Raw genomic sequence first — 9,272 nt, forward strand, 5'->3', positions numbered from 1 at the left:
GAATCAGCTTGTTGATTTACACACACACACACACACACACACACACACACACACACAATCCCTGCTGGGGTTCTGATTAGGATTGCATTGAATTATCAGATTAATTTGAGGATATTGATATTTTAACAATATTGAGTCTTCTAATCCATGAACATGATCTATCCTATTTATTTGAGTCTTTAAAAATTGATCTCTATCATACAGTGTAGTTTTCAATGTAGAATTTTCACATATCTTTCATTAGATTTATTCCTAAATATTTGATTTTTAACAGTACCCCAAGTGGGATCTTACTGGTTTAATGCTGTTACATATATACAATTTTTAAAATAAACTTTTTGTTTTGGAATAATTTTAGAGTTCCATAAAAGTTGCAGGACTTCCCTGGTGGTCCAGTGGGTAAGACTCCATGCTCCCAATGCAGGGGGCCCAGGTTCGATCCCTGGTCAGGGAACTGGATCGCACATGCATGCTGCAACTAAGAGTTCACATGCACAACTAAGAAGTCCACAGGCCACAACGAAGATCCCACATGCTGCAACTAAGACTCAGTGCAGCAAAAAAAAAAAAAAAAAAAGTTGCAAAGATAATACCCTTCATCTAGCTTACCTTAATGTTAGCATGACCATGGTACATTTGTCAAAGCTAAGAAATTAACATTAAAATAATACTATTAACTAAACTACAGACTTTATTTAGATTTCAGCAGTTTTTCCTCTAATGTCCTTTTTCTGTTCCAGGGTCCAATCAAGAATGTCACAGTGAAATTAGTCATTGTGTCTCCTCTAGTCTGTGACAGTTATTCAGTCTTTCCTTGCTCCACATGACCTTGAAACTTTTGAGGAGTACTGGTCAGGTATTTTGTAGAATATCCCTTAGTTTGGGTTTGCCTGATGTGTTCTCATGATTAGACTGGGGCTATGGGACTTGGGGAGGAGGTCCACAGAGGAGGTGCTCTTCTCACTGCATCATGTCAGGTGCACATGATACCAATATGACTTATCATGGGGTGATACTAACCTTGATCACTGTAAGATGAAATTTGCCAAATTTGTTTAGTCATTTATCTGTTGATGGACATTCAGGTTATTTCCAGTTTGGGGCTTGTATTAGTTTGCTAGGGCTGCCATAACAAAATACCACAAGACCGGGTGGCGTAAACAACAGAAATTTATTATCTCATAGTTGTGGAGGCTTCCCACAAAGATTGGTATGTTGTATTTTCATTTTGATTAAGTTCAAAGTGCTTTCTAATTTCTCTTTCAATTTCTTCTTTGACCATGGGTTATTTAGAAGCATGTTATCTTGTTTCCAAAAAATTACAGTTTTTCTATAGATCTTTCTGTTGTTGATTTCCAACTTAATTCTGTAGTAGCCAGAGGACGTATTGTATGATTTGAATCCTTTAAATTTATTGAGACTTGTTTTATGGCCCAGAATATGGTTAGTCTTGATAAATGTTCAATGTGCTCCTGAGAAGAATATATATTCTGATGTTGGGATGGATGGTGTCAAATAGTTTCATAGTGTTGCTGAAGTCTGCTATATTTTTGCTTCTTTTCTGTCTACTTAATTACTGAATCTACTTAAATATTGAATTAAGAAGGAGATACCCTGAAAGAGTATTGAAGTCTTTAATTATAACAATGGATTTGTCCATGTGTCATATGGTTTTGATCTTCACATGACCAGAAACTGTGGCCAGATATTGTGCATAAAGAACCATGATTGGAGTACCTTCAAGATGGCAGAGGAGAAAGACGTGGAGGTCACCTTCCTCCCCACAAATACATCAATAATACATCTACAGGACTTCCCTGGTGGCGCAGTGGTTAAGAATCCTCCTGCCAATGCAGGGGACATGGGTTCGAGCCCTGGTCTGGGAAGATCCCACATGCCGCGGAGCAACTAAGCCCGTGCACCACAACTACTGAGCCTGCGCTCTAGAGCCCGCAAGCCACAACTACTGAAGCCCGAGTGCCTAGAGCCTGTGCTCCTCAGCAAGAGAAGCCACTGCTGTGAGAAGTCCACCCACCGCAACAAAGAGTAGCCCCCGCTCACCGCAACTAGAGAAAGCCCACACACAGCAACGAAGACCCAACACAGCCAAAAATAAATGAATTAAATAAATAAATTAAAAAAAAATACATCTACATGTGGAACAACTCCTACAGAAGACCTACTGAACACTGGCAGAAGACCTCAGACTTCCCAAAAGGCAAGAAAATCCCCACGTACCAGGCCGTGTGGCTGACAGGGTCTTGGTGTTCTGGCCTGCTGTCAGGCCTGAGTCCCTGAGGTGGGAGAGCCGAGTTCAGGACATTGGACGATCAGAGACCTCCCAGCCCCACGTAATATCAATTGGCGAGAGCTCTCCCAGAGATCTCCATCTCAACTCTAAGACCCAGCTCCACCCAACAGCCAGCAAGCTACAGTGCTGGACTCCCCATGCCAATCAACTAGCAAGACAGGAACACAACCCCACCCATTAGCAGAGAGGCTGCCTAAAATCATACTAAGTTCACAGACACACCAAAACACACCACCAGACGCAGCCCTGCCCACCAGAAAGACAAGATCCAGCCCCACCCACCAGAACACAGGCACCAGTCCTCTCCACCAGGAAGCCTACACAAGCCACTGGACCAACCTCACCCACTGGGGGCAGACACCAAAAACAACAGGAACTATGAAGCTGCAGCCTGCGAAAAGGAGACCCCAAACACAGTAAGTTAAACAAAGTGAGAATACAGAGAAATATGCAGCAAATGAAAGAGCAAAGTAAAAACCCACCAGACCAAATAAAGGAAGAGGAAATAGGCAGTCTACAAAAGAATTCAGAGTAATGATAGTAAAGATGATTGAAAATCTTGGAAATAGAATGGAGAAAATAAAAGAAACGTTTAACAAGGACCTAGAAGAACTAAAGAGCAAACAAACAATGATGAACAACACAATAAATGAAATTAAAAATTCTCTAGAAGGAATCAATAGCAGAATAACTGAGGCAGAAGAACGGATAAGTGACCTGGAAGATAAAGTCGTGGAAATAACTGCCACAGAGCAGAATAAAGAAAAAAGAATGAAAAGAATTGAGGACAGTCTCAGAGACCTCTGGGATAACATTAAACACACCAACATTCGAATTATGGAGTCCCAGAAGAAGAGAAAAAGAAAGGGTCTGAGAGAATATTTGAAGAGATTATAGTTGAAAACTTCCCTAAGGAAATAGTCAATCAAGTCCAGGAAGCACAGAGAGTCCCATACAGGATAAATCCAAGGGGAAACATGCCAAGACACATATTAATCAAACTATCAAAAATTAAATACAAAGAAAAAATATTAAAAGGAGCAGGGGAAAAGCAACAAATAACATACAAGGGAATCCCCATAAGGTTCACAGCTGATCTTAAAGCAGAAACTCTGCAAGCCAGAAGGGAGTGGCAGAACATATTTAAAGTGATGAAAGGGAAACACCTACAACCAAGATTATTCTACCCAGCAAGGATCTCATTCAGATTCAACGGAGAAATTAAAACCTTTACAGACAAGCAAAAGCTAAGAGAATTCAGCACCACCAAACCAGCTTTACAACAAATGCTAAAGGAACGTCTCTAGGTGGAAACACAAGAGAAGAAAAAGACCTACAAAAACAAACCCAAAACAATTAAGAAAATGGTAATAGGAACATACATATCAATAACTACCTTAAATGTAAATGGATTAAATGTTCCAACCAAAAGACATAGACTGGCTGAATGGATACAAAAACAAGACCCGTATATATGCTGTCTACAAGAGACCCACTTCAGGCCTAGGGACACGTACAGACTGAAAGTGAGGGGATGGAAAAAGCTATTCCAGGCAAATGGAAATCAAAAGAAAGCTAGAGTAGCAATTCTCATATCAGAAAAAATAGACTTTAAAATGAAGACTATTAAAAGAGACAAAGAAGGACACTACATAATGATCAAGGGATCAGTCCAAGAAGAATATATAGCAATTGTAAGTATTTATGCATCCAACAAAGGAGCACTTCAATACATAAGGCAAATACTAACAGCAATAAAAGGGGAAATCGACAGTAACACAATCATAGTCGGGGACTTTAACACCCGACTTTCACCAATGGACAGATCATCAAAGATGAAAATAAATAAGGAAACAGAAGCTTTAAATGACACATTAAACAAGATGGACTTTCTTGATATTTATAGCACATTCCATCCAAAAACAACAGAATACACTTTCTTCTCAAGTGCTCATGGAACATTCTCCAGGATAGATCATATCTTGGGTCACAAATCAAGCCTTGGTAAATTTAAGAAAATTGAAATCGTATCAAGTCTCTTTTCTGACAACAATGCTATGAGACTAGATATCAATTACAGGCAAAAAACTGTAAAAAATACAAACACATGGAGGCTAAACAATATGCTACTAAATAACCAAGAGATCACTGAAGAAATCAAAGAGGAAATCAAAAAATACCTAGAAACAAATGACAATGAAAACACAATGACCCAAAACCTACAGGATGCAGCAAAAGCAGTTCTAAGAGGGAAGTTTATAGCAATACAGTCCTACCTCAAGAAACAAGAAAAATCTCAAATAAACAACCTAACCTTACACCTAAAGCAATTGGAGAAAGAAGAACAAAAAAACCCCAAAGTTAGCAGAAGGAAAGAAATCAAAGATCAGATCAGAAATAAATGAAAAAGAAATGAAGGAACCAATAACAAAGATCAATAAAACTAAAAGCTAATTCTTTGAGAAGATAAATAAAACTGATAAACCATTAGCTAGACTCATCAAGAAAAAAAGGGAGAAGACTCAAATCAACAGAATTAGAAATGAAAAAGGAGAAGTAACAACTGACACTGCAGAAATACAAAGGATCATGAGAGATTACTGCAAGCAACTCTATGCCAATAAAATGGACAACCTGGAAAAAACTGACAAATTCTTAGAAAAGCACAACATCCCGAGACTGAACCAGGAAGAAAGACAAAGTATAAACAGACCAGTCACAAGCACTGAAATTGAAACTGTGATTAAAAATCTTCCAACAGGGCTTCCCTGATGGCGCAGTGGTTGAGAATCTGCCTGCCAACGCAGGGGACACGGGTTCGAGCCCTGGTCTGGGAAGATCCCACATGCCGCGGAGCGACTAGGTCCGTGAGCCACAATTACTGAGCCTGCGCATCTGGAGCCTGTGCCCCGCAACAAGAGAGGCCGCGACAGTGAGAGGCCCGCGCACCGCGATGAAGAGTGGCCCCCGCTCGCCGCAGCTGGAGAAAGCCCTCGCGCAGAAACGAAGACCCAACACAGCCAAATAAATAAATAAATAAATAAAATTTTAAAAAAATCTTCCAACAAAGAAAAGCCCAGGACCAGGTGGCTTCACAGGTGAATACTATCAAACATTTAGAGAAGAGCTAACACCTATCCTTCTCAAACTCTTCCAAAATATTGCAGAGGGAGGAACACTCCCCAACTCATTCTACGAAGCCACCATCGTCCTGATACCAAAACCAGACAAAGATGTCACAAAAAAAGAAAACTACAGGCCAATATCACTGATGAACATAGATGCAAAAATCCTCAACAAAACACTAGCAAACAGAATCCAACAGCACATTAAAAGGATCATACACCATGATCAAGTGGGGTTTATTCCAGGAATGCAAGGATTCTTCAATATATGCGAATCAATCCATGTGATACACCATATTAACAAATTGAAGAATAAAAACAATATGATCATCTCAATAGATGCAGAAAAAGCTTTCGACAAAATTCAACACTGATTTATGATAAAAACCCTCCAGAAAGTAGGCATAGAGGGAACTTACCTCAACGTAATAAAGGCCGTATTTGACAAACCCACAGCCAACATCATCCTCAGTGGTGAAAAACTGAAACCATTTCCACTAAGATCAGGAACAAGACAAGGTTGCCCACTCTCACCACTATTATTCAACGTTGTTTTGGAAGTTTTAGCCACAGCAATCAGAGAAGAAAAAGAAATAAAAGGAATCCAAATTGGAAAAGAAGAAGTAAAGCTGTCACTGTTTGCAGATGACATGGTACTATACATAGAGAATCCTAATGATGCTACCAGAAAACTACTAGAGCTAATCAATGAATTTGGTAATGTAGCAGGATACAAAATTAATGCACAGAAATCTCTTGCATTCCTATACACTAATGATGAAAAATCTGAAAGTGAAATTAAGGAAACACTCTCATTTACCATTGCAACAAAAAAAAATAAAATACCTGGGAATAAACCTGCCTAAGGAGACAAAAGACCTGTATGCAGAAAACTATAAGACACTGATGAAAGAAATTAAAGATGATACAAATAGATGGAGAGATATACCATGTTCTTGAATTTGAAGAATCAACATTGTGAAGATGACTATACTACCCAAAGCAATGTACAGAGTCAATGCAATCTCTATCAAACTACCACTGGCATTTTTCACAGAACTAGAACAAAACATTTCATAATTTGTATGGAAACACAAAAGACCCCGAACAGCCAAAGCAATCTTGAGAAAGAAAAATGGAGCTGGAAGAATCAGGCTCCCTGACTTCAGACTATACTACAAAGCTACAGTAATAAAGACAGTATGGTACTGGCACAGAAACAGAAATATAGATCAATGGAACAGAATAGAAAGCCCAGAGATAACCCCACACACATCTGGTCACCTTATTTTTGATAAAAGAGGCAAGAATATACAATGGAGAAAAGACAATGGAGAAAAGTGGTGCTGGGAAAACTGGACAGCTACATGTAAAAGAATGAAATTAGAACACTCCCTAACACCATACACAAAAATAAACTCAAAATGGAATAAAGACCTAAATGTAAGGCCAGACACTATCAAACTCTTAGAGGAAAACATAGGCAGAACACTCTATGACATAAATCACAGCAAGATCCTTTTTGACCCACCTCCTAGAGAAATGGAAATAAAAACAAAAATAAACAAATGGGACCTAATCAAACTTAAAAGCTTTTGCACAGCAAAGGAAACCATAAACAAGACGAAAAGACAACCCTCAGAATGGGAGAAAATATATGCAAATGAAGCAGCTGACAAAGGATTAATCTCCAAAATTTACAAGCAGTTTATGCAACTCAATATCAAAAAAACAAACAACCCAATCCAAAAATGGGCAGAAGACCTAAATAGACATTTCTCCAAAGAAGATATACAGATTGCCAACAAACACATGAAAGAATGCTCAACATCATTAATCATCAGAGAAATGCAAATCAAAACTACAATGAGATATCATCTGAATGCAGTCAGAATGGCCATCATCAAAAAATCTAGAAACAATAAATGCTGGAGAGGGTGTGGAGAAAAGGGAACCCCCCTGCACTGTTGGTGGGAATGTACATTCATATAGCCACTATGGAGAACAGTATGGAGGTTCCTTAAAAAACTAAAAATAGAACTACCATATGACCCAGCAATCCCACTACTGGGCATATACCCTGAGAAAACCATAATTCAAAAAGAGTCATGTACCACAATGTTCATTGCAGCTCTATTTACAATAGCCAGGACATGGAAGCAACCTAAGTGTCCATCAACAGATGAATGGATAAAGAAGATGTGGCACATATATACAATGGAATATTACTCAGCCATGAAAAGATATGAAATTGAGTTATCTGTAGTGAGGTGGATGGAACTAGAGTCTGTCATACAGAGTGAAGTAAGTCAGACAGAGAAAAACAAATACCATATGCTGACACATATATATGGAATCTAAAAAAAAAAAAGAAAAGGTCATGAAAAACCTAGGGGCAGGACGGGAATAAAGATGCAGACCTACTAGAGAATGGACTTGAGGACACAGGGAGGGGGAAGGGTAAGGTGTGACAAAGTGAGAGAGTGGCATGGACATATATACACTACCAAATGTAAAACCAATAGCTAGTGGGAAGCAGCCGCATAGCACAGGGAGATCATCCCGGTGCTTTCTGACCACCTAGAGGGGTGGGATAGGGAGGGTGGGAGGGAGGGAGACCCAAGAGTGAAGAGATATGGGGCTATATGTATATGAATAACTGATTCACTTTGTTATAAAGCAGAAACTAACACACCATTGTAAAGCAATTATACTCCAATAAAGATGTTAAAAAAAAAGTATAACTGAAAAAAAAGAAACAAGAGACTATCACAAGAGACTGCGAATTTGTGAAATAAAGATAAATAGTATACCTGAAAATTAAAAATATGATTGTTGACATTTTAAAACTTCATAAAGCCATGGATTAAACAGCAGATTAGACATGGATGAGAAAATATAATGGAAGTTGGATCTAAATAAATTACCCAGAATGTAATACAGGAAAATAAGGAAATGGAAATTATGAAAGTGGGATTATGAGACATGGAAAATAAAATAATAAATCTAATTTATGGATTTCTGGGGGATAAATTAGTGAGAACAGAGAAGAAATATTTGATAAGTTAATGGATGATAATTTTTCAATTCTGATGAAGGATATAAATCCATAAATACCCCAGACATGATTTATAGCAAGCTTGATAAATAAAAAAGAAATCTAGACCTAGATACTTTATAGTGAAACTCCAGAACACAAAGGCTAAAATATTTTAAAAACAGCTTAAGAGAAAATAATTGTCTATAAGTGAATGACAATTTGACTGATGCAGATTTCATAACTCAGGTAGAAAATATATTTATTGATAATATTTTCAAAGTGCTGAACGAACATAATTGTCAACCTGGAATTAGAACATAATTGTTCACTTCAAATTATGTTCAACAAAAGAAACTATGAGCCCAAAATGGAGTCACTTGTGCTAAACCCAAGACTTAATACCTAACCTAATTGTAGTTTCACCCTCTCCCACGAGTAGACTTTTAAACCAAGCAGTATGGAATTTCCTGGTCAGCACTAGTGAGGTAATCTGCCTAAGACCCCCAGCCTCCCCCTAAGGGAAGGTAACCTTGCCTGAAATAATCCACTCTTTTAATTTCCTTGTCCCACCTCTTTCTGTCTGTGCAAACCTTCCATTTTGTACAACTCCTAGAAATGCTTTTCTACCTGCTAGATGGGATGCTGCCTAATTCATGAATCATCTAATAAAACCAATTAGGTCTTCAAATTTACTAAGTTGAATTTTTGTTCTTTAACAGTACCTAGTCAAATTATCATTCAAGAATGAGGGGGCTTCCCTGGTGGCGCAGTGGTTGAGAGTCTGCCTGCTAATGCA

At 38.3% G+C, this 9,272-nt stretch overlaps 1 non-coding gene across 1 annotated transcript; it reads left to right on the forward strand.

Moving 5' to 3' along the window:
• Positions 1 to 381: 381 nt before the first annotated feature.
• Positions 382 to 454, forward strand: TRNAW-CCA. The gene has a single exon. It is a non-coding gene; the product is annotated as a tRNA-Trp (tRNA).
• The last annotated feature ends 8,818 nt before the right edge of the window (positions 455 to 9,272 follow it).

Source organism: Balaenoptera musculus, chromosome 16 (genome assembly GCF_009873245.2).
Source record: "Balaenoptera musculus isolate JJ_BM4_2016_0621 chromosome 16, mBalMus1.pri.v3, whole genome shotgun sequence".
Lineage (NCBI taxonomy): Eukaryota > Metazoa > Chordata > Mammalia > Artiodactyla > Balaenopteridae > Balaenoptera > Balaenoptera musculus.